The 25703-nt window shown below is 42.0% G+C and overlaps 2 long non-coding RNA genes across 2 annotated transcripts in view; one reads left to right on the forward strand and one right to left on the reverse strand.

The window, feature by feature from the left end:
• Positions 1–2216: 2216 nt before the first annotated feature.
• LOC148132202 (uncharacterized) overlaps positions 2217–25703 on the forward strand; it is a 63055-nt gene continuing 39568 nt past the window's right edge. The window contains exons 1-3 of the long non-coding RNA XR_015747689.1: positions 2217–2258; positions 12118–12231; positions 20918–21120. This is a non-coding gene — a long non-coding RNA (uncharacterized LOC148132202). The remainder of the gene's footprint in view (positions 2259–12117; positions 12232–20917; positions 21121–25703) is intronic.
• The window catches only part of LOC148132203 (uncharacterized), a 34861-nt gene continuing 29622 nt past the window's right edge, over positions 20465–25703 (reverse strand). The window contains exon 2 of the long non-coding RNA XR_015747690.1: positions 20465–21041. This is a non-coding gene — a long non-coding RNA (uncharacterized LOC148132203). The remainder of the gene's footprint in view (positions 21042–25703) is intronic.

Consider the following 25703-nt stretch of genomic DNA (forward strand, 5'->3'; position numbering starts at 1 on the left):
CAGCAGTCTTAGCACTATCTTCTGGGGAAAAATAATACAACAGGAGCCCGACTCATGTTGATTGATGATTTCAGTGAATTGCTTGTATTTCTTTGTTCATGTTTGTTTATTCCATCTGATTCTGTTTGGATTGGAGTGGGCTTTAATATTATAAAATAAATAATTTTAAAATGGTGTATTCTGGAGTTAAGCTGACTTCTGCTAAATAAAATGCGCACCCATCATTTGCATCATCTTTGGCTGCTTACTTCAGTTTTCAAATTGCAAGACAGAATAACACATTGATGGGAAGTTGAGCAGAATGGCCAAAGCACAGCGTATGAACTAATATGGCCAGAGATCCTTTTGGCAATGGAGATGCTGAAGTGATGCCACGGCTTTATAAAATGACTTGATAATAGCTTCTATTAGTACAGCTGTAATCTCTTGCCCAGGTTTGACAGAGAAAATGATGATATGGGTGGGATTCAAATTTTTTTCACTACTGGTTCTGTGGGCGTGGCTTGGTGGGCGTGGCAGGGGAAGGATACTGTAAAATCCCCAGTCAGAGGTGATATTTGCCAGTTCTCTGAACTACTCAAAATTTCCGCTACCGGTTCTCCAGAACTGGTCAGAACCTGCTGAATAGCACCTCTGGGATTGGGGCATTTATAACATCACAAATAAACAAGCAATCCAGAGTTGTACAGTCAGCAGTATCACATTTCTTTATATTTGGTCCAGATCTGGTCCAAAATCTTTAAAACCCATGAAGTAGACTAGAGAACCTTACTCCTTTCTGTCTTTTGGACTCCTCATCAGCTCCAGTTAATATAAGCAATACAGGTAGTCCTTGACTTACAACAGTTTGCTTAGTGACTATTCAAAGTCACTGAAAAAAGTGGCTTATAACCGTTTTTCACAGTTATGACATTTCCAGCATCCCCATGATCATCTGATCGAAATTCAGATGCTTAGCAACCGATTCATATTTGTGACTGTTGTGTCCCCCAAGATAATTTCATCACCTTTTGTGATCTGACAAGCAAAAGTCAATGGAGAAGCCAGATTCACTTAATAGATTACTAACTTATCAACTGCAGCGATTCACTTAACAACCGAGGCAAGAAAGTTCGTAAAAATGGGGAAAAATTCACTTAACAAATGCCTCACTTAACAGCAGAAATTTTGGGCTCAATGGTTGTCGTAAATCGAGGACTACCTGTAGTGAGCAAATGTGGAGAGGGCCAAGCTGCTTAATTCTACTTAAGACGAATCTCTTAGCATTTCATTTTCCATGTTATCCTCATGGAAAACGTTGTATCCAGCCCCAATTGGATACAAAGCCTGCCATCTAATGAAGGACTTCTCTGATACCAATCTTGGTATCTGAGTTCTCAGCCAAAACTCAACTGGCAACAACAAAGAGTACAGGAATAAGCATGGGGGAAGTTGACCTCAGTCAAATGGGAGAACAAAAATTCTTTGCATTTCACCTAACTCCACCCCTACTGGGGTTCTAAACTGATTCACAGTAACCTTGATAATGAGTGCGATAATGAGGCATCATCTTGGAAACTTTGAAGTTATGCCAATGAAACACTGTTTCTAGGCAGGCTGAGTCCTCCTTTCTGAGTAGTCCCAGTCACTCCTATGCGTTTCTCTCTCACCTCCCTCCCTCCCTCCTTAGAAATTAAACACTGGCAGTCTTTGCTGTTCTGGTGTTTTCTAATGAATCGGATCTCTGGGAGGAGTAGTCCTGGTAGTAGTAGAATGCCACCCGCTCTGCCATTGGTGTTGCCATGGTGACTCCCTCCTACCTGCCACACAACAACTTTTCCAGTAAACCCCCTGCAGAATTCTGGGCTTCCCGACAGCCCCGCCCTCTGGCTGCATAGTGGATGGCGGGCTGAGGAAGAGGAATGAGGGTTTATTTAATTATTTGTGCTCTTAACCCTTGGCAGGCCAGAATGGAGAACAAAGGTGGTTGGTCTGCTGCGGAAGTGCTTGGGTGGTAAACGAAGGTAGCCCCGCTATGTGCCTAAGGTTTTATGAAAGAATCGCTTCAGCTTCTGGCTGCAGTTATAATTGTGGGAGAACTCCCAGCCCTCCCCTATCCATTTTCATCTATTGCAGTTTCTGAACTCTTTAAGTGCGGTTTTCTGGTCTGCGAGAAGGGAGGAGTCAGGCAAAATCAACATAAATCTAAATGTAGATTGGGTAAATTGGAAATAAATATGATCAGGTCGCAGCAAAATGGTTCTGCCTTCTGCTGTCAGGTATAGCTTCTTTTTTATTTATTATAGTTATCCAAACTCTTATTCCCAGGGGCAGAACACCCTTTAATGTAGTAAACAATTTTGTTAGTCTAGAAGCAAAAAAGAGTGTAAAGTTAGACAGAGAAGAGTGGTGTGTATAGTTTTGACTTTCCTTCTTTCTCCCTCATTTAACTTTAGTCTGGCATAGTGTCCTAATTTTATAATGTGAGAGTAAGAAAATCATCATTCTCTTATCAGGTTTAAAGGGACAAGCTGTTCCTTATATAGAAGGAGGTGGTTTTTTATTCTGGTTGATTCTTTGGCTTCCCCCTTTGTGCTAAAACTGGGGGTGCTTTTTCCTGAGAAGCAGAACATTTATGATATTATATTTTCCTTTTATTAAATTCCAGCAGGCTGGTATCTTTCCACCACCTTTGTCATTCATCTTTCCATTAAAGTTATGACATGATAAAACAGTTTTACATAGATTAGTATATTTCATATTTCTATTCTATGGAGGAGCACACTGTATATTGTTGTACAAATCTAATTCCATGGGTAAATCAATCAATCAGTCAATCTCCATAACCCTGTAAATAAGAACTGAAGCTGCAGAACAGCTGGCTAATAGGATAGTATTATCTAATAATTTTAATATATTAATATAAATAATGTATTGATATTATAGGCTAATAGTACTTAATACTGAAATTTTCTAAAGGGCCACAGGTTGGAGCAGATGCCATACAATGCCATTTGCCTCTTTCATTTCCTTTCTGAAGTAGGGATGGCACAGAGACATAAAGTGCTTTAATTGTTTTCTCTGCAGCCCAGACCAGGATGAATAATTGAGAGGTCTTTGGGGGGAATTAATTAAAGCTATTATTGACAGCAAATAACTTTTCATAAGATGATCAGCGGCCTAAGAGATTAAACACAGGAGATGTGGCCATCTTAGATTTCACACTCTTTGCCTGCCCTTTTAACAACCCTCACGATTGCCAATTCCAGATGACCACTAGATATCAACAAAGAGCTTTATCTCTTTGCTGCCATGTCTCTGGCAGTCCAGATTTCTGCAAGCCCTAGTGGGTCCCCACAGGAAGTATGGAGACCTGCAAGAGACAGGGCAGTAGAACGATTACAGCAGATGCCATGGAATCAGCCATGGGGTGTGCCAGAAACAAAGACCTTGGAGACTCTGGCAGCTTCCCTGAACATGGCTACCAACCGCTCTCTTCCTTTTCTTGTTCTCTTCCTCCTACAGCAGATGAAGGAGGCATAAAAACATAAGTGACAGTACAATCCATACATGATCTGCACAGTGGTGGGATTCAATTTTTTTTTTTTACTACCGGTTCTGTGGGCGTGGCTTGGTGGGTGTGGCGTGGCTTGGTGGGCATGGCAGGCAAAGGATACTGCAAAATCTCCATTCCCTCCCAACTCCTGGGGGAAGGTTCCTGCAAAATCCCACTCCCTCCCCACCCCACCAACCTGCTTTCCAGCTCCGTTCTCCTGTGCGGTGCAACAAAAGAAGACCCAGCCAATCAGCTGGGTCTCAGGAGGCAGAGAATAGATGGGGGGCGGGGCCAGTCAAAGGTAGTATTTGCCGGTTCTCCGAACTACTTAAACTTTCCACTATCGGTTCTCCAGAACCTGTTAAATACCACCTCTGGATCTGCAAAATTCCCATCGACCAACAGAGGGCAGTCATGCAATAATGGAAACACTAATGCATGTCTGCCATCTAGTGGTCTCGAAGGGTATGGCTAAGAAAGACCTTTGATGGAGGGTGGGAAAGGGATGCTTTGGGAACTGAGCAAGGTCTTTACAAGGATCAGGCCCTCCTGGTCCTGCAGCGGCAGCGGCCAAAACTGTCCTTTATGCTTTCTCCAATATGGTATTTGAATTGTTGCAGTCTGCTGGGTGGGAAGGCTTGGCATTCTCTCTCTCTCCCATTTGTGAGGAGGGGGTGCCTGAAAGGTTTCCTCTGAGGCCCCGAGAGCTCTCCTTAACACTCTGGAGGCGATGGAAGGAATGTCTGAACTGTGTGTGCGTGAGTGGGGAATCTCTGTCATGTAAACTACTCAGGCCCACACAACTGGAATGGGCGGGAAGGCACGCAGTGCCTCTGAGCTAGGGCTGTAACTTCCTCTTTCTTTTGTTTAGCTCCATAATGGAACAAGCCCCATATTGCCTGGTAAGACAACAGAACAACCATTGAATTCGCGGTTACAGTTACTTGTTGCAACATTAAGTAGGCAGGCTACAATGCCTCCACTTTTGGGGGTGGGGGTTGGGTTGTTGTTGTTTTTAATGAGAAAACAGTCTGCATTAAATCAACCCAGGCAGTGTGAAATAACTCAGAATTGCTGGCAGGGGGCATTCTGCCATGACTCTTGAGAGCAAAGCCTTGTGGCTCTGGGCCGCTCCTTGCCTCCATTTCATCACTGACTGGAAAGAGAATAAATAATTCCTACAGCTCCACAGTGAACATCCTTTTCTGAGAATGGGAATTTGGCCACATCTGTTTGTCAGAATGCAATACTGTATCTGATGAGGGGGTTGTTATTTGACTGCAAGGAAGGTTGATTCTTAACTAAGGTGATTGCAAAAGAATAAGATTAACTAATCTTGATGTATATAGCAAGCAACCACTGAGAACGATGATACTATTTGGGAATGTTTACCCAATTCTTGCTTCAATTCCAGCAGAACAAAAAACTCAGTCAGATTTTTTTTTAAAAAAATTATATCCCGCCTTTTATTTTTACAAATAGCGCAGTGGCAGTGAACATACACTTCCTTCTCCCTGTTTTCTCACAATAACCCTGTGAGATTGGTTGAGCTGACAGAAGGTGGCTGGTCCAAAGTCACTCAGCTGGCTTTCATGGCGAAGGCAGAGTTCGAGTTCTGCCTTAGCCATAAAAGGAGCAAACCAGGATTTAAGAAGTGTTAAATGAGTTGTTGGAAGGAAAATCCATCTGGTTCAGTTCCAAGCTAGGAGAAAGATGCTGGAAACAAACCGGAGGCTGGAGGATGATTTGAAAGAGGGTCCATTTATTGATGAAGCAGAACCACCAGGAACTGTGGTTCTGGGCAGCTGAGAGTGGGGTTTTTTATACCTTCTTTGGGCTTTGTATTTGAGCTTTCTGTTCCTGTGCAAGAACATGTGCTTTAATATTCTATTGGTTGTTGTCAGATTCCTTATGGGGTCATGTAGGAGTTATGTAGGGGTCATAGCTGGCTCTATAGGTAAAAGAGGAAATGCAAATCCTACTGGTAGGTGCTTGTCTGAGCTAATCTGGTCAACATCTGGCTTATTGTTTATCTGAGCTCCCAGACTTGAAGTTTGGACTGCTCTGGGACGGTGCAATGAAGGAGCTTGTGTTCTGAAAGGGTGTTGGGCAATTCCTATTGTGGCATAATGGCTTTCATCCTATGTTGGATCTTGGGTGAGGGGCTGCTTCTTATCTTATCACTCTGCCTTTGTTCAGACTTGGCTGCAGGGAGTTTCAAAATATCTCGTCTTGAATGGATTTCTGCCTGTCGTATTTGCTTTGCTTATGAGTAGAGCTATCTAGACACCTGTCTTTCTCTTTCAATAAGCTCTTTATCTCTTAAGTGTTGGCATCTGCTGTGGGCTATTAAGGAAAACTTGGGGACTTCTTCCTGCTTCTAAAAACATGTTTCTCCATCTCTTCTTTAGGGAAATATAATATTCTGCCTTTTTAAATATTTTCCAAAATATTTCATTCTTCTAAGGGTGGGGAGCTTCTCACAGAGAGGAATCATCAAGGGATGCAAGTTTTTATTAGAGTACCCCTGATTCTTTTGATAGAAATTATTTTATGAGGGATCTCTGATTATTTTTTTCTGTGGCTTTTCCTTAGTGTTTCACCCAACACGCTCATGTAAATAAAGTCAAACACTGAATTAGATTAGCACTTTTATAGCTATCCCAGCAATACTTGAACGACCTTCACGGCACTATTATTTTTCCCCCATTGCATTCCCAGAAAATGGGATTTCCTCATGGTCTGCAGCTTTGCCAGGAAAGTCTCATGCTTCACAGTGCAGCATAGCAATCAGAACATGGGAGGGTGCCTGGCTCTTGATGATTGTTGCCAGCGATCCTGAGGTTTTATTTGATGGATGAGAGGCGCTGTTCTGGGAAACAAATGGCCATCTCTCAAGGGGCATCATTACAGCACATCAGTGACTATATTCCCATTGAAGGCTCTGTACTTAGTTCCGTAATGAAGGCACGCTCTGTGCTACAGTTAAGCCACCACACTCCAGCTGATTTAAGTGGGCACTGCCTGAAGAAACATATACACACACGGTACTTCATATTCTTCCCCAAAGTACTGTCAAATCAGGAGATTTAAAAATAATTTTAAATCAACTAACTTTAGCTCTGCTGAGAACTCTGATCTTCAGAGGAGGCAGGGAATGAGGGAAGTGAGGAAGTTCAGGGAAAACTTAACATTTATAAGTTCCTTATACTGGATAATATTAGATTTGGACTTTCCCCCACCCCGTTTTATTTTTATAAATAACTCAAGGAGAGGAATCTACCTAATATTCCTTCTTCCCCTTAATTTCCCCATAAGAACCCCTGTGAAGTGAGTTGGGCTAAGAGAGAGTCATCCCACTGGCTTTCACGTCTAAGGGAGGACTAGAATTCACAGCCTCCTTGGTTTTGTTGGAAGAAATGTCCATCTGGGTTCAGTTCCAAGTGGGAAGAAAGACACTAGAAACACGGAGACTGCTTGGAAGGATGGTTTAATGGTGGACAGCATGACCACATGGTTTTGAGGTCCTGGGCAAAAAATGAACGCAGGGGTGAGAGAGGGAGAGAGATTTATACCCTCTGTTGGGGTATCAACTTGCTTCTTGTAGCAAGAAATGTATCCTGATTGGTTGTCAGATTCCCATGGGGGCCATGCAGGAGTAACTTTGTAGGTTGTCTTGAGTCCCAGGCTTGGTTGAATCTTGCTGGGTGATGTAATGACGGGGCTTTGGGCAATTCCTATCATCCTGGAGCTGCAGGTCTTTTCTGTTGTAGATAAGATGTCTTTTGTCTTGTAGATAAGATGGCTCAGTCTTTCTGGGGCTATTAACAAAGGTGGGGGCTGCTTTCCAAGAGCATGTTTCTCCTTTTCTCATCCAGGGAGGTATAATATTCTGCCTTTTTAATATTTCCTAGAATACTCCATTCTTCTAGGAGAGGCGTGGGTGCTATCTTTCTACAGCTTCTATCCTGGTACCTTAACCACCAGACCAAACTCATTTATATAATAGTAAGAACAACCAAATAAAATTCTCCTCTTAGGAAGCTCTTGATGTGGTTCTTCATTATAAAAGCTAATCTTTCTGAAAGACCTCTTGAATTCAGATTGTTGTTTTCTGATTTGAAAGCCTCCTCTAAATATTTCCTTGGCATCCCTTGCCTGGTGCAGCTTTGAAGTCTCCAGCTGGAATGCAAGTGAGGCTGGAGATTTGCCTCTTCCCTTTACTGAGGCTCAGACAAGGATTTCCTTTCTCACTGGCCAGGCTGTTTGACTTGTTCCTCTGCCAGCCATTAATATACTCTGACAAGCCCAACCATCGGTTTCCTATAAATCAACCCAGTGTTAATGGGTAGGGAGCACAGCCTACAAAGCCCCTTGCTGGTAATTGCTTTGAAAACGGAACAGTTGAGTCCATACGGTTGACTCCTGAGGGAGAAGGCACCCAGGGAAGGGAGCTTTCAAGTCTGGAGGATCTGTTGCAAATGTGGATCCTGGAAGCGAGAGGTGTTTAGAACTGCAAGAGAGCAAACACAGCCTTTCTTACGAACACCCTTTTAGGCTGAGCTTTTGTTTTTACTCAGTTCCAGCAGTGTGCTAAAGGTAGTGGAGATTTTTTTTCCCCTTAGGAGGGTGGCAACATGATATGGATATTTAAATGGATTAACCCTACCACCTGTCTGTTTTGGGCAGACAGATCTTGAAGTAGGCTCTACATTCAAACAAAACCTGCAGGAGAACAACTGGCAGCTGTGCTGCATTAAACCTATATCAACCCCCAAGGCAAGTCACTGCAAATTGATCCAGTGAGGCTAATCCTAGCAATCAGCATCTGGTAAAGAGAAAAGAAAGCTGAGTTTCTTGGAAATGGCTCTTTAGGAATCACACTGAACTCCTAGATTCCAGGAAGAAGATGTAAGTTAAGGGATTTTAAAAATGTAAGATTCATCTAATCCAGCTCAACCAGATGTTAGCCATATTTTAAATGTAATCCCCATTATGCACATTTCATTCTGGCTCTATTGTTTTGAATTGCCTCTCTGCCAGGATTAAGATGAATTGCACAATGAGGCTGTTTCCAAACAGATGGCTCTTATCACTATTAATCAAAAGGCATCCTTCAGCTATTACTCTTTCCCTTTTAAGATTCTGGCTGGGGATCTCTCCTCCTGTTATAGAGGACACTGAGCCCTTACATAAAGAGATGTAGTTTCAGTGTTAAGGTAAGGGTATCCTCATTGATAAAATGTGAATGTGAACAATTTCAACGTATCCCCTAGCATTGCATCCATGGGTGGGAAAATGCAACTCTCAAGCCATTTTCACTGGCAACATATTACAGTAGTATGCTTAGGTAGCATGGTTTGCTCTCAAATACAGATTAGTTTCATCTTGAAGGTGCTTTAAATTGGGTTCAGAATGACTTGGAGACAGGTTGATCGAGAAGAACTTTATGTCTGAATCTGTTCCCTATAAAATTCCATAAATGAAGCAGAAACATTGCATAATAAGGAAACTGTGGAAGCATCCCAGATAGATGTGGATATCATAGTCTTAAGGAATTTTAATCAGAAGTCCACCTCGTGGCTTTAGTGGTACAAAGCATTCCAGATTGCATGTTCAAAGAAAAAATAAGTTTTGCTGCCCTCTGATATCCTTGGACAGTTTTTCCTTTCCTAGTCAAATGGCTTGATTGGCTGTTTGTCACTAGGCCTAGCAATAATTATTTCTAGCTGGTTTTGACTTTGTTCATGAACCACATATACATACAGAACCTTATGTTTAAACCATGAGCCTATGTAGTTTCAGTAGCTTAATTACTTTGAATTGGTAGTCAACCAGGGCACCCATAACAAGGCCTAATGATACTCTCAAAATGAAAAAAAAATGTTCACAGTCTTGTAAGTAATTAGATCTTGTTAAGATCTCTGTGTTCTTAGATAATTTTTGATGCCAACAACATAGCAAAAATCACTCAACATGCTTTCTTCTTGAAAGGGTTGATTACTTGTGCTTGGATAAATTATCTGACCCTTGATTATAAATTCACCTGACTGTGGGTCTAGTTGTCTATTGGTATATCTGTCAGAATGTAGAACCTGATCTGGCTGCTTACTCATTTCTGGATTTCATTTCCAACTTCACCTTCCATTTTACCATAGTGATGTGCTAGCACTCCCATAGATCCCTCCTTTTTTAAGAATTTAAGATTATCCCTGCTCGGATCAAGCCAAAGACCTACTTAGCATTAGAGGCCAACAACATATACTAAGAAGCTCACAAGGAGGCCATGAGAAGAGCTTCTTCCTCTTTTGCACACTGGCACCCAATATTTAGGGTATGCTGCCTTGGATTCCAGGGACATTCCATAGTTGTATAAACAATAAAGTTAGTATACAAATTGTTTCCAAACAGAAATAATTATACATGTAATAATTTATCTTCATGTATAAAATGCATGTAGAATGCAATCAACTGTCCATATTTTATGAGCACAGAACTGTTTTTGAATGAAATTTAAAAGAAATTACCCTGAGTAATTATGTGTGTAAACACACACCAGCTATTCCCTTTTATGGTAAGCAGCATTATGGAAAGCATAAAAAAATGAGTAAAAAATAGCAAAACAAAGAAATTAAAGTCATGATGTAATGAAAAGATAAAAAAAAATATCGGTACATTAAATCTATTGTATTATCTACCGACATATTTCACCATCCCTCTCCATACTTTTTTATATTATCCTTGCTTCAACCAGCTCCATAATAACGTCATACATTGCTTTTGGTGCTTTTGGTTTCTACTGTTTTTCTTTTGGGGTGCTATCTCTATCTCTGCTAACCATAGCCTTTCACTTCCTCCCAACCTATTCATCCATCCTTACAGTTCATTCATACCTTCATGTGACCAAACCATATCAGTATACTTACTTCATGTGAGACACTAATTTTGTATTCAACCCAAGTTCATTCAATACCCATTCCTTCCTGAATCCATTTCTTTTTGTTTTAAAAATGACTTTTCTTAAGTACCCCATTCACACTGCATTCAGCTTACTTTTATACATGTCCTGACATACCTAACTCTCGCTTCTGTATCATGTGAGCAGAAACACATTTTTATTTCTTTTGACGAATGTTCTTAAGCCCTCCACAATTTATTCTTGCAATAGACCATATCCCATCTATGTTTCCAGTTTGCTACTGTCAAAACAAACAGACATGTACTTAAGAACCCTTTTGCACACACCTAAATTGGTTTCAAATGGGACACTGAGATTAGAAGTTACTCTCCCTAGAACAGGGAGTCAAATAACCTTATTCGTCTAGCTAAACTCAATCTGCTCCTACTAATAGTACCAGAAAGATGCAGAATGAAGTGTGGGGAAATATAAAATAAATTGCACACTGGACGTCTCCTTGAATACCTGCTAAAATCAAGTGTAAAATAAGGAGAAGATTGAACAGTGGATTAGACTCATAGAGCTACAATGTGAACTCAACCACCAGGTTATATCAGCCAATACATTTGGTGGCATTAAAATAACATGCAGTATATGCTTAATGCAGTCATACAGTTTTCTTTCTTTCTTTTTGGTTAAACTTCACATATGCATGAATTCTGGTTTAAGATTATAATAAAGCACAAAGTGCCTATTACCTTCCCACCAGAAACTGCATGACTTAAAATTTCTCCAATCTCTTTTTATTGTTAGTAAATGTTCCATCAAGGTTCATAAATTCTTCTATTTGCTCTACGCTTGGGCCATTTATAATTTTGCTTTTTATAACAATTCACTCAATTTGCCATTAATTGTGTACTCCATCTTCTTTGTCGAACACAACTATGTTCGTGTTGGACAGACAGGTTCTCAGATCCATGTTCCTTGTTGCCTCAAATGACCTGTCTAACATTCCCTACCAGACCTCCGGGTTCTCAACCAACCACAGAGCATCCTCTGCATACAAAAGTACATGCATGTTCAAATCCCCAAAACATACACCTTTAACAGAACCACAAATATTGCTTGTATGTTTGTTCAACTAAGAAGATTCACACATCTTTGTCTTAAACCTTTGTTTAGCGTGGAACCCTTTATCTTATGGCTTATCTGTAGAAATAACTTGCCCTGGCGCGAAAATGAGCCACTGATCATCTCTGGAGGGTATGAATGTACAGCATCATTCTTCATCTTCCCCAGGCTCCTGGGCAGGAAACTTTTTTCTTTCTTTTCTTGCTTGTTTGCTTTGCATTTAGTGACTTGTGCTGTATCAAGTGGTGCTGACTGGTTTGCCTGCTGGGTTTTGTTTTATTGTAGGTAGATGCACCCACTCCATTTGACCACTGTGTGTATTGTGACAATCCTGTCTCAATCCCTGGTTAATGCCCTTCATAGCCAGTTTTCGAAGTTGAGGTTTCTTTCTCTTGTCTTTACAAGCTTACTAATGGAAATGAAGCTTCTGATTGTTTTGTTTTTAATCAATGAAAAGGAAGAGTTTTTCCATCTTTCTCTTCCAGACTAAGTAAGGAGGGAAAATTGGTATAACCATGGTGTTTTCTTTGTTTTTCTTTACTGGTTTCGTAAGGGTGAAGAAGCAGGAGAATCCATCAGTCAAGGAGGATGTTTAGAAATAGAAGGCCATGACTTGAGCCAAAGCGGAAGAAAGAGTTGAAAGGAGAAGAGGAATTCCTTAAACTCGGTTTGTTTCTAGCCGGTTTATGCAAAATGTCTGCAGTCTGTAGAAATGCCCTTAGTTTTATACATTCGCCTCCTATTCTTCATGTCATTTGCTATTTTATGTTTGTTCTTCTTATGCTCCAAATTTCAGTCTCACCTATGCCATGATTATCTCCAGATGGGTCCACAGAGACATACCTCTGCTGCTCATCATAACTGTGGTCAATCAGGTCAATCTCCCAGGTACAGGCAGTCCTTGACTTATGACCCCAATTGAGTCCAAACCTTTTGTTGCTATAGTAAGTGAGACACTCAAGTGAATTCGGAAAAAGGGGGAAAAGGTCCCAATACGTCACGTGACGCTGTCGTGACGACATGAGTTTGACATCCCTGGGGTAGAGGAAAATAGTTTTTTATATAAGCTTCTATTTATTTCAGTATTTATTAAGCACATTTACATGGTTGCCCATCATAACTAGAGGAACTCTGAACAGGAAACAAAAGCACAAATGTGCAAACTCCTTTAAAAAAAAGTCTAGTAGAGGCTCCTTAAAAATGGCTCTAACATAAACACAGCCATTCTGGGCTCCACTAAATTTCCTGATCACGATGCCTGGAGGAAAAGCTGTGTTTTCAGGCAAGCTGGATTGAGGAGTCTCAAGGAGGAGATAGTTTTATATGGCAGGCATCAGGATAGAGAACTCTTTTTAGATGACACTGGATGACGTTGCTATACAAAGGGGACCCAGAGCCTGCCCGTCCCTGTCAGATGGGATGGGTTGGATTAAAAACTACTGGGAACGAACTTATTTAGAAGTGTTAAAATCTGTTTTCCCACTAGATCCCCCATTTACAATTACCTGTGCTAAATTATAATGATGATAGAAAGACACTGTTTTCTACAATCATTAAACTTGCACATTTAACTATTATCTGAATGTTTTTATTTAAAAAAAAACAAACCCCAGAGATATTGTTATCTTGGAAAATTGCCTTTCATTCATATGAGTGGAGTAAAAAAACCTATAAGTATTCATTTAGTGACTGTTCAAAGTTATGACAGCACTGGAAAAAAAGTGGCTTATGATCATATGACTGTTGCAGCATCCCCATGGTCATGTGATCAAAATTTGGACATTTGGCTACTGTATTTATGGTGGTTACACTGGTTACAGTGTCCTGGGGTCATGTGATCACCTTTTGTGACCTTCTGATGAACAAAGTCAATGGGAAAGCCACATTCACTTGACAACTGTGGCAAGAAAGGTCATAAATTGGGGCAAAATTCACTTAACTGTTTTGCTTTAGCAAGAGAAATTTTGAGCCTTCCTTGTGGTCGTAAGTCAAGGACTACCTGTATGATTATTCATAGCAAACATCCATGCAAGACTTAGTGTGGGTATATCCAAGAGGCTCAGCCTAATAGGCCAAAGAGCTTCTTTCTCTGGCCTTTGGCATGTCTTGCCATACATGTGGCAAGGTGGGGTGGTATAGTTATTGTTTGTGAGTGCAAATGGGAAGAATAGGGCATGCCCGTGTAGGCATGCAGACGCACAAAAACCAGGCACCTACAATTCACATCACTTTCACAAACTTTCCACTCAGGAAATAGTCTGACTCAATTGTGGTGTGGTGATCAGGTGCTGTGGGTATCTGGTGATCTTCAGGAAGTGAAAGGCTGTCGTCTCACACCACCACCAAAAGATCAAGCTGCTGAAGCAGAAGTGACACTTCCACAAGCAGAGAAAATCCTCAGGGTGTGAACTCAGTTAACCATAGTGGCCACATTTAGCAACCCTGAAACCCTTTAATCCACAGACTTCTGTTGCATTAATTAATAGATATGTGCGCAGGTACATACCTACACTTCACATCTTGGTACTATATCTGTTTGACAGAAGTTGAAAGCCAGAACACTGGATGTCCTGTTTTTGTACAAATTTATGTAAACTTCCCACTGTGTTTCTCTTCCCATGTGCTGTGACAGTGTTTTTGGTGTTATTCCACAATAGCAGAAAAAGATGGCTAAAAGCTTGAAAAGAATAAGGAAGGGAACAGTCACAAAGAACATTTTTTGTGGGGTGGGAGAATTGTAAAGTATTTATAGCAAGAAATGAGGAATCCTAGTTTATTTAGATTGTTGACTACATTTTTCATACTCCCCAGTTAGGACCTTTTGATGAAACTTGGAATTTAAAATCTGCAGGACAGTATTCTCTGTTCTTGGTCTATAGGAACTATATCTATGCTAGATAATGTGAAAAACAACCTCACCTGTGTTGAATTAATTATCTTTGAAATAAGCGAAAATTGCTACTGCCTGTATAGTATTGCATCCTTGCTGCTATTTAGTATTGTAATATATTTGTGCATATGTGGTTTTTCTTGTTTATCTGACTCATGTATGTGGTCTATGCTCTTCTCTGAATATCACTTAATTCATTGGCAAAGTAATCATTTTCTTGGGTCTAGATAACTATTTCCTTCTTGGTATATTGTGTTGGGCCTTCTGTAAAAGTGATTGCTATCACCATTATTAAAAATGCATTTGAGGAGGTTCACAAGCAATGAGAAAGTTACGTCTACATCTGAAGATCTCTGCAAAAACTGGCCACTAGGAGGAGATGAGAGTTTTAGGGGAAATAGAAATGAATTCTGCTGAATTCCTGGCAGTCAAGACATCAAAGGGATTTCACAAGGTGGAACAAATTACTTCCATTCGAAGGATTATAAACAGAGTGGTCTGGTGAATATGATATTGTATCTGGAACTGTCTTCATATGTGGGCAAATCAGAAATTCTGCAGTCATCAGAACTGTTACGAACTAAGCAAACGCGTTTGTTTAAAATCCTAATAGTTTTTCTTCCACAGCAGGCTCGTAATCCTGCACTTCGGATTGGCCCACGAATAGCGAATCATGATTGGTCGTTTCTGACTGATCTGATTGGCTGGCAGCGGATCACCTCCGATTGGACGCTTTTTAGAGCGGCAAACTCAAATCATTGGTTGTTGTGACAGCAGCCAGCTCTATAAAAGAGCTGCTGCTGCCTTAGCTATTTGCTCTGTTCCGAAGTCACTATTAAAGAGTTGAGTCACTATTCGATGTCTCGTCTCTGTTCCTTGCGCCCACACTTCCAGAGCTAACACTGGCGATGAGGATGGGATGCGGAGACGATAGAGCTGACTGAGCCCTCGCTGAAGCGCCAAACAGAGCACGTGGCTAAGAGCGCACCAACAGCGGCAGAATGACCAGCGGCGCTATACCACCCGCTCCATTTGACCCGGCTAACGAAGACTGGGACTCGTATATGGACAGGTTCCAGATGTTCCTGGAGACCAACAATCTAAAAGATGCTACGCCTGGCAAGAAACGAGCTGTATTCCTAACCCATTGCGGGCCTGCCGTTTTTAAAATGGCTAAGGCACTTGCAAAAACAGCGGAAGTCAAGACAATGGATTGGGATAACCTCGTGCCTATCCTTCGGGCACATTATGCACCCGCGGTGCCAACACTCATCCGGAGACACGAGTTTTACCAGAGGGACCAACAGGAGAGCGAAAGTGTTGGGAACTTCATCGCTGACCTGAGGAACCTAGGGGGACTCTGTGGTTTCGCAAACCTTGAGGAAGCCATGAGGGATCGAATTGTTCTGGGTCTAAGAGACCCCACGACCCAGAGCAAGATCATGGCTAAAGGGGACATCGCCCTTGCAGATGTCATCGCCGACGCTACTGCAGCAGAAGCAACCAGGAAGTCGGCTGCTCGAATGCGCCGCACAAACGCACCGCACCGCCAACTCGCCAGTGATACTACGCCTTTCTCCGAGAGACACACAACTGCTCATCACGAAGACCTCGAATCCTCGTCTGATAGCGAGGAAGAGGAGGTCAACCGACTCCGGTCTGAGCGCGACCAGCGAGACCAGCGGAGCCAGAAACCTTCACGTCAATGCGCAGGTTGCGGAGCCAATCACCCGCGATCTGACTGCAAATTCCTCGATGCACTCTGCCGTTCCTGTGGGAAGCGGGGCCACATCGCAAAGGTCTGCAGAAGCAAGCGAGGCTCTAGTCCAATCCGAAGAGAAAGCAACTTCCGCCAGACAACAGGTAGCCCACCTGTAAATCGGGACCGCCTGAGCCACCAATGGAACCACAACCACTACAGAAATCGAGCACCTGCTACGTCAGCTAGACGAGAAGAGGCGCATCAAACCATTACCATCGGCCACGCCTCATCCCTGGATGCGAGAAAGATCCGAGTGAAAGTCACCATTGAGAATCGCCCGTGCGTAATGGAAGTCGACTCGGGATCGTCCCTATCAATGGTCTCCTGGAAAACCTTCAAACAGCTGATCCCTGACATCCGTCGCCAGGACCTCAGCACTCAAAAAATCATATTAAAGGACTACCAAGGAAACAGAATTCCCATTGTCAGGTCCAGCCACGTCCAAGTGTCCTTCAAAGACCACACCGCAACTCTACCTCTTACCATCGTCGATCGAGACCAGCCCAGCTTGTTGGGTTTGCAGTGGTTCACCCCATTGGGAATTGAACTAGCTGGCATCCACCATACCGGAAGCAACGACTGGGAAGCGGGCCTCATCCAGGAGTTCCAGGACGTGTTCACCGAGAAGCTAGGCAAGTACAAGGGATCCCCCATATCGTTTAGCCTCAGCCCGATGTTGCGCCCATACGCCTTAAGCCTCGTTGAGTGCCTTTTGCACTCAAGCCAAAGATTGATGAACAATTGGACAAATTAATAGCCCAAGGCGTGTTAGAACCCATTGACCACGCCCGATGGGAAACCCCGATTGTAACACCCATAAAGCCTGACGGATCATTAAGAATTTGTGGGGATTACTGGGCCACCCTAAATCATGCGCTTCAGCAAAGCGCTTATCCTGTACCTGTGGTCCAACATCTTCTTCACTCCCTGGGCGCCGGAAAAATATTTGCAAAATTGGACCTAGCCCAGGCATACCAACAACTACCTGTAGATGCAGAGACTGCAGAGGCCCAGACTATAGTCACGCACAGAGGTGCGTTTAAGTGTAATAGACTCCAGTTCGGAGTGAGTGTAGCACCAGGCATCTTCCAAAGCCTGATGGAGAGACTATTACAAGGCATAAAAGGGGTCGTGCCCTATTTCGATGATGTCTTAATAGCCGCCCCCACTAAAGACATATTAGAAAAACGACTCAGAATGGTTCTCCAGAAATTTAAAGATGCTGGCCTGAAAGTAAAGAAAGACAAGTGTCAACTTTGTACTGAGAAGGTTGAATTCCTTGGGTACCTTCTTGGCAAAAAGGGGATCCACCCTACTGAAAAAAAACTAACCACAATAAAAAACGCCCCAAGACCTAGGAATAAAACAGACCTCCAAGCCTTCCTGGGACTCATTAACTTTTATAACATCTTCTTTCCCCAGAAGGCGACAGTAGCTGAGCCCCTACACAGACTACTCGACAAGAAGGCTTCCTGGGTCTGGGGACATCGGGAAGAACGAGCATTTCAGCAAGTAAAAGATCTCTTAACTTCAGACGCTGTATTGATGCAGTATAACAAGACCTTGCCCTTAACTGTCACCTGCGACGCCTCACCATTTGGGGTGGGAGCTATTTTGAGCCACGTCCTGCCAAACGGAAATGAGGCACCTATTGCTTTTTTTTCAAGGACTTTATCAAAGACTGAAAGAAACTATAGCCAACTCGATAAAGAGGCTCTCGCTATTGTGTCTGCTATCAAGCGTTTCCATGAATATGTATATGGAAGACCTTTGCCATAATCACCGATCACAAACCATTACTTAGCATTTTAGCGGGAGACAAACCAACTCCCCACATCCTATCGCCAAGAATGACACGTTGGTCAGAGTTTCTAGCTGCATATGACTATCAACTGCAACACCGCCCGGGGAAAGCCATTCCCCACGCTGACGCCTTGAGTCGTTCTCCGCTACCAGAAGCCATAGATGATCCAGCTCCAACCCTAACTGCACTCCAAATTGAAACTCTTCCTTCACCACCACTGACTGCCAGAGACATCGCCGCAGAAACAAAGAAGGATCTTGTTTTGGCATGAGTCCTCACCTGGGTGGAACGAGGTTGGCCTGAAAACGAACCCAACGACACCTTTGCACCCTTCAAAAACCGACAGACTGAACTGTTCTCTCAAAAGGGCTGCATTTTGTGGGGAGACAGAGTCGTCATCCCTGAGAAGCTACGACATAAGGTCTTAAAAATGTTGCATGATGGGCATCCAGGCATCGTGCGAATGAAGGCACTAGCACGAAGCTACATGTGGTGGCCAGGTATAGATAAGCAGATAGAAGCCTGGGTGGCCACATGCAACAAGTGCCAGGAAATTTGCGCTGCCCCACCAAAGGCAACTCCAACTGAGTGGGAAGCACCTCGTGGCCCCTGGTCCCGTATCCACATCGATTTTGCGGGACCCACCAAAGGGCACACTTTTCTTATAACAGTGGATGCCTATTCCAACTGGCTCGAAGTCCACAAAATGAAAAGCACCACCACAGAAGCAGTCGTTAAAAAATTGAATAGACTATTCACTACACACGGGTTGCTGGACGTTTTAGTCTCAGATAATGGCCCCCAGTTCACTGCCCTGGCATTTGAACAGTACCTAGCAGACCGGGGCATCCGCCATGCTTTAACATCGCCGGCTCATCCTGTGGCCAATGGCAGGGCTGAGCGAATGGTCCAATTCATAAAGAAGACCTTACACAAGATGGAACATGGGGATATTGATGACAAAGTAACCAGAATGCTTCTCCTCCAACACATCACCCCACACAGCACCACAAACAGAACCCCGGCCGAACTCCTGATGGGCCGGAAACTTCGCTCACACCTTGATCGCCTACACCCTACCTACACGCCAGAAAAGCCTTTGGGATCCAGCAGCAAGTGGCTTTCAAGGTAGGCGACTTGGTCTTTGCAAAAAACTTCTCATTGTGGGTCCCCGCTACCATAACTCAACTCACGGGCCCCAGATCCTACTGTTTACAAACTGTTGATGGGAAGTTATGGAAGCGCCACATAGACCAGCTCCGCTCCAGACTGGCACCTAACCCCAGCTCAACCTCTGACTCTCAAACCAGGGGGGGAAGGGAAATCGAGGGGGCCGAAAAAGAAATAGCAGACGATCCGATAATTGAAACTCAGCAGACTGCACAACCAACCATGGGATACTCACCTTCCGATGGAGGACCTAGTCGGGTGATTGCCTCGCCGCGAAGCAGCACCGCCATAGAAGCAAGTCCAAGGAACCCGAATGACAACGTTGACGGAAGTGGTGATGACAGCCCCGAGTCATCCAACGGAGCAGGGGGACCGTCTTCACCACCCAGCTCAGCAAACAGCCCACCGGAACCAGAACCAGGACCGAAGCCGGTGGAACAGCGCAAATCAAGCAGACAGGTGAAACGACCTGCCTATTTGCGAGAATATGTCACCCCACCCCTCAGACGGAACCTAGGGGGGAGGGGTGTTACGAACTAAGCAAACGCGTTCGTTTAAAATCCTAATAGTTTTTCTTCCACAGCAGGCTCGTAATCCTGCACTTCGGATTGGCCCGCGAATAGCGAATCGTGATTGGTCGTTTCTGACTGATCTGATTGGCTGGCAGCGGATCGCCTCCGATTGGACGCTTTTTAGAGCGGCAAACTCAAATCATTGGTTGTTGTGACAGCAGCCAGCTCTATAAAAGAGCTGCTGCTGCCTTAGCTATTTGCTCTGTTCCGAAGTCACTATTAAAGAGTTGAGTCACTATTCGATGTCTCATCTCCGTTCCTTGCGCCCACGCTTCCAGAGCTAACAAGAACAGTTTATTCAATAGGCTTGTTGTGCAGATAAATAAATAAAGTCTTAACGTGCTCTTATTGGGATAGGGTTTGTATTAAACTGGGCTAAATAACGGGATATTTGTTCTCTAGTTTGATTTACAGTAAGGTAAAAGCAATCAACTCCCATGATGACCATGTACTGTAAAACAACTCCGGATTTATCCGCTTTTCTGCCGGAGAGGCTATGACTCATGGCCTGTCCCAGATTTGAAGGTATCTTTGGCATCATATTCTCTGATGATTTAATTTCTCCTCCCTCCCAATGAGCTTTCTTGTATTTAGTGCCACCGATGGAAACAGCAACATTGCTCCTCAAAGTGCCACAGGTTTTAGCCATTTCCCTTGCTGTGATTTCCTACTATGTCCTGGAACAACATTATACAGGGGGTGTTCCAAGAAATGTTCATGTTTATTTTAAGATATGCAGCAGTGGTTCAGCCCAAATACAACAAGTGCTGATGCCAAGCTTGCCCTGAGCTTCACCACATCACAGAAATGGGAAAAAGTAAGAAATCACCTTCTGTCTAGTGTCTGTTACTACATGGGTGGCCTGTTACTACATGGGTGGCCTGACTTACCATTCCTTAATGGAAAGTCTACCTGTTCCATATTCTGACAAATGTGGTTTCTCTCTGTGACTACCTAATAGGAAATTTTGCACCTGTCCCTGGGAGGGGGGGACCTCCCCCTCCCCCATCTTCCCTAAACGTCCTTGTTGTGGGAGCGCTGGAGTAAAATCTTCACTCAATCAAAACCATGCATGTGTCACAAGGTGGGGTTGTTCCTTTTGGGCTTTTTTCTACTGAGTTTTTCTTTTCTTCTGTTCAGTTGTGTTTGATTCAGGGAGATGCCTGGACAAGTCCCTGCAGTTTTCTTGACAAAGTTTTTCAGAAGTGGTTTGCCACTGCTTCCTTCCTACGGCAGAAAGAGAGCTTGCTTTGTGCCCACTGGACGTCTCCTTGAATACCTTCTAAAATCAAGTGTAAAATAAGAAGATTGAACAGTGGATTAGAATCAAAGAGCTACAATGTGAACTCAACCACCAGGTTATATCAGCCAATACATTTGGTGGCATTAAAGTAACATGCAGTATATGCTTAATGCAGTCATACAGTTTTCTTTCTTTCTTTTTGGTTAAACTTCACATATGCATGAATTCTGGTTTAAGATTATAATAAAGCACAAAGTGCCTATTACCTTCCCACCAGAAACTGCATGACTTAAAATGTCTCCAATCTCTTTTTATTGTTAGTAAATGTTCCATCAAGGTTCATAAATTCTTCTATTTGCTCTACGCTTGGGCCATTTATAATTTTGCTTTTAGGACCTGATTCACTCAATTTGCCATTAATTGTGTACTCCATCTTCTTTGTCGAACACAACTATGTTCATGTTGCACAGACAGGTTCTCAGACCCATGTTCCTTGTTGCCTCAAATGACCTGTCTAATATTCCCTACCAGACCTCCGGGTTCTCAACCAACCACAGAGCATCCTCTGCATACAAAAGTACATGCACGTTCAAATCCCCAAAACATACACCTTTAACAGAACCACAAATATTGTTTGTATGTTTGTTCAACTAAGAAGATTCACACATCTTTGTCTTAAACCTTTGTTCAGCGTGGAACCCTTTATCTTATGGCTTATCTGTAGAAATAACTTGCCCTGGCGCGAAAATGAGCCACTGATCATCTCTGGAGGGTATGAATGTACAGCATCATTCTTCATCTTCCCCAGGCTCCTCCTGCTTCCTTCCTACAACAGAAAGTGAGCTAGCTTTGTGCCCAAGGGAGGACTAGAACTCCTGGTCTCCCAGTTTCTGGCATGATGCCTTAACCACTACACCAAACTGACTCACCAAGATTTTAGCTCAGCCTAATTTCAGTGTGATAATAACATTAACATTCGAAGGCATTTACATGATGTCAGTGATCTGTTATTGATCATAATTCTTGTTAGATAGGCATCTAGCATCCACCTCTGGGACTTCTTCTGAACTCTTGTAATACTTTTTTGTTTGTTTGTTCCTGGTATATATATATATTCTCATCTATGACTCTATGGGTATTCCTAATTCTGCAATCTGATTATTTCTACCAAGATTCCCTTTCAACTGTACACTTATTCTGAAGTTAAATTAAATATGAGAAAGGTGAATCTTTGTTCAAATCAAGTCTTTTTCAAGGACTAAAGCAACTGACACTAAGCTGGAATGGGACAGCAACATTTTATGTCAGGAGGTTAATATTCCCCATAATGTCATTTTCATAATCCACATTGCCCTCTCCTTTGTGCTGCTATTTGTTACAGAAAGAAACCAAATATAAATCTTGTTTCTTGTAATAGAAAACTGAAATACAAAATATATACCCATTTGGAACCTATGTTTTAATACTTTTTTTATTCCTTCAAAATTGTTCTTTTTATCCAGAATTTAAAAACAACTGAGATCTCTCTCTCTCTCTCTCTCTATCTCTCTCTCTCTCTCTCCCCCCACCTCTTTTGCAAAGAAAAATAACGATTGGCTTCTTCCTTTTTCTTTGATTTAGGTTTGGTGCCTTTAGCTTCATAGTCAGGCAGAAGTGTGCTTTGATGCATGCAAATAATTGGTTGTTGTCCATGACATGTTCAGATTTATTGGCAAGATAAGATCAATGGTTTGTGAGGAGGACATCCCCTTGCTGGAAAATCCCCAATTCAAGTTGAGCAGATGTCTGCAACCTTTTGCTGCAGGAAGTGGCCACATTTTCAAAAAGCAAAAGGCATATTACATCCTGGAGCAAATCTCAGAGGTGGCCGTCATTGGTGGCCTGAGGCTTTCTGCTACTTTGATCCCTTTATCAACGCCCTTCTGTGTCGATGATCCATATAAATAGCGTAAGTGCACCATGACAAATCTACCTTAACTGAATCATATCCATGTGATGGATTCTGCATGCCAATAACTGGTACAACTTGAGGTATTTCCCGTTCCAGCTGTTACTCTCAGGCCATGCCCTCCACAATAGTAGATGTGTAATCAGTTGTGACTCAAGGGTTACGCATATATTGACAAATATTGGAAAAACATACTCCTATTGAACATAGCATAGAGGAAAATACCTTTCATCTCAGCAGGATCTGGAGTTAACAAATAGCATACACCAAAGTTGACTGTTTCACTATTAAAACTCACCATACTAAAAAAATTAGAATTAAATGTAATCAGGGAACTAATACTTCTAAGCTTTTAAAAGGTTAAGCGTAAGCAATCTTACATTTATGGAGTTAAATAGCAGACATCCGGAGAATTGGAAATAAGCAAATTTCTGTACTGTAGTTCAGAATTGTTAAAGAAATGTACCATCCTGTCCTATGGCAATCTATGCAAAAATATGATTGAGGTCATTACAACTTATTCTAGTTAAGATAAGGATGGGTAAGTTTGTAGTCCAAGATTTACTTGAGATGTGAATTAAGAAAGACTCTTTCCATTTCTACATTAGATAAAGCACTGTTAAAATAATGAAAGGAAGGTTCTGTCAAACATGAATGGAGTTTCTAGTTTATCTCCGTAGCAATAGATTAATATTGTGTCATTTTATATCTATGATAAATTTGTATAGTAAATTTATATGTGTAGAGTAGCTGTTTCTTCTATAATTTTTTTGTATTTTAAACGATCTTTTTTTTATTTCAGATGTTACATTATGTAAATAACATACTTGATATTTTTGTTAACCAGAGTTCAGTAAAATATATATATTAAAAGAAGAGTTTGAAACCCGAGATTTAATGAATCTTGCTTCTGAGGAGGTATGCAGAGAGCTGGATTGCATAGTATCTCTTATACCATTTGAAAATGTAATAATGCTTTAGTCTTTCTTAGTAAAACTTTAGTGCAAGAAGAACTAATTGAAAGGATATATTTAGGAAATATATACTAGTCAGATTTGGGAATTTCAGATGTCAGTGTAATCAAGAGTTAGTAGTAGAGGTGAACTAGAAACTGGAGACCATTAGTTCAAGTCCTTCCTTCAATATAAAACACAGCTGATTGCCTTTGGGCCAGTCACTTTCTTTTAGCTAAATCCATCTCACAAGGATGTTGAGGGGGAAACAGAATGTGGCCATTCTGTAGAGTTGTACAAAAATAAAGGTTGGATATAAATATAATAAATAGGCAATTAATCTATATTTGAAAAAACTGGATAAATAGCAATAGCACTTACTTATATACTGCATCACAGTGCTTTACAGCCCTCTTTAAGCAGTTTATAGAGTCAGCCTATTTCCCCCCAACAATCTGGGTCCTCATTTTACCGATCTTGGAAGGATGGAAAGCTGAGTCAACCTTGAACCGGTGGGACTCGAACTGCTGGCAGTCGGCAGTCAGTAGAATTAATCTGCGATACTGCATTCTAACTACTGCACCACCATAGCTCTTAAAATCAAATACCATAATTTCACGTAGATTACTGCATGCAATACACACACACACACACACACACACACACACACACACACATCTAAAAGTCTGTAAGAGTGAGTTTAATGATGGTTTAATGATGGTTAAGGCATCAGGGTAGAAGCCTGGAGACTGTGAGTTCTAGTTTGGTCTTGGCAGAAAGCCAGCCAAGTGACTTTGGGGCAGTACCTCTGTCTCAATTCTAGGTAATGGGCAACGGCCAACCACTTCTGAAATCTTGCCAAGAAAACTGTAGGAATTAATTAAGGCAGTCACCAGGAATCAAAAAATATAAAAAAAAATCTGTAATCAGTTGCAGGTTACAGGCCATAACAAGCACCTGACTTTTAATTTAAGAAAAGATACGACTTTTGCTTAGAGAAACAGTAGCCCCATTGTACCAGTCTCTGCTAAATTAAAGATGTTTGGTTGGTTGGATGTCCTCCCTTAACTGCAGAGAAAGAAAAGGCATGTTGAAGCACCCATTGACACAAGCCCGCTCCTATTTCTAATCCTAAAATATTGAAAGATATGCTAGATCTTCTTTAATTCAATCACAAACTGTTTTGGAGCTGTTTTTAGATATTGTGTGCACACCCGTATACACAACATTCGCACTGACCCGAGTCTGAACTGATCCCTTTGAATTTCTGGGTACTTTCTGGTTGATGGTGTCCTGGGAAATAACTTATCTTGTGTGCAGTTCTATCTAAAGTATTTTTTAATCAGTTGATTAAATGAAAAATTGAATCCTTTGTTATTAGAAATATCAGCCAACATTGACGAGATATATATTGCATATGTGACTCTTGGAATAATTTGATCGAAATGGATGATTTAAAAATTAATATTTTGCCATAGACAAGATATAGCACCCTTAACATTCCCCGAGAAACATATTTTCAGTGATGCCTTACATTGTTTGGGGAAATTCTCCCCCTGGTTTTTCCACTTAGTAGCTTCAGTTTTCAGTTTAGGTGGTTTCAATTTCCCTAGTGCAGGTTCCCTACCCCTGCCCTAGTGTGACTTTCTATCATAAGTCATATTGGTTAAGGAAGGGCATTTCTTGGGCTAAGCATATGCATACTGGAAATTTGCTCTCTTGGGATCAGAATATTTGGCAATTCTTTGCTGCTGTACATTAGAGTTCAATTGCCTTGAAAACTAAGCACTTTTCCTT

This window comes from Notechis scutatus, chromosome 2 (genome assembly GCF_049901735.1).
Source record: "Notechis scutatus isolate UNSWTSFEM ecotype Mainland chromosome 2, rNotScu1.2, whole genome shotgun sequence".
NCBI classification, from domain to species: domain Eukaryota; kingdom Metazoa; phylum Chordata; class Lepidosauria; order Squamata; family Elapidae; genus Notechis; species Notechis scutatus.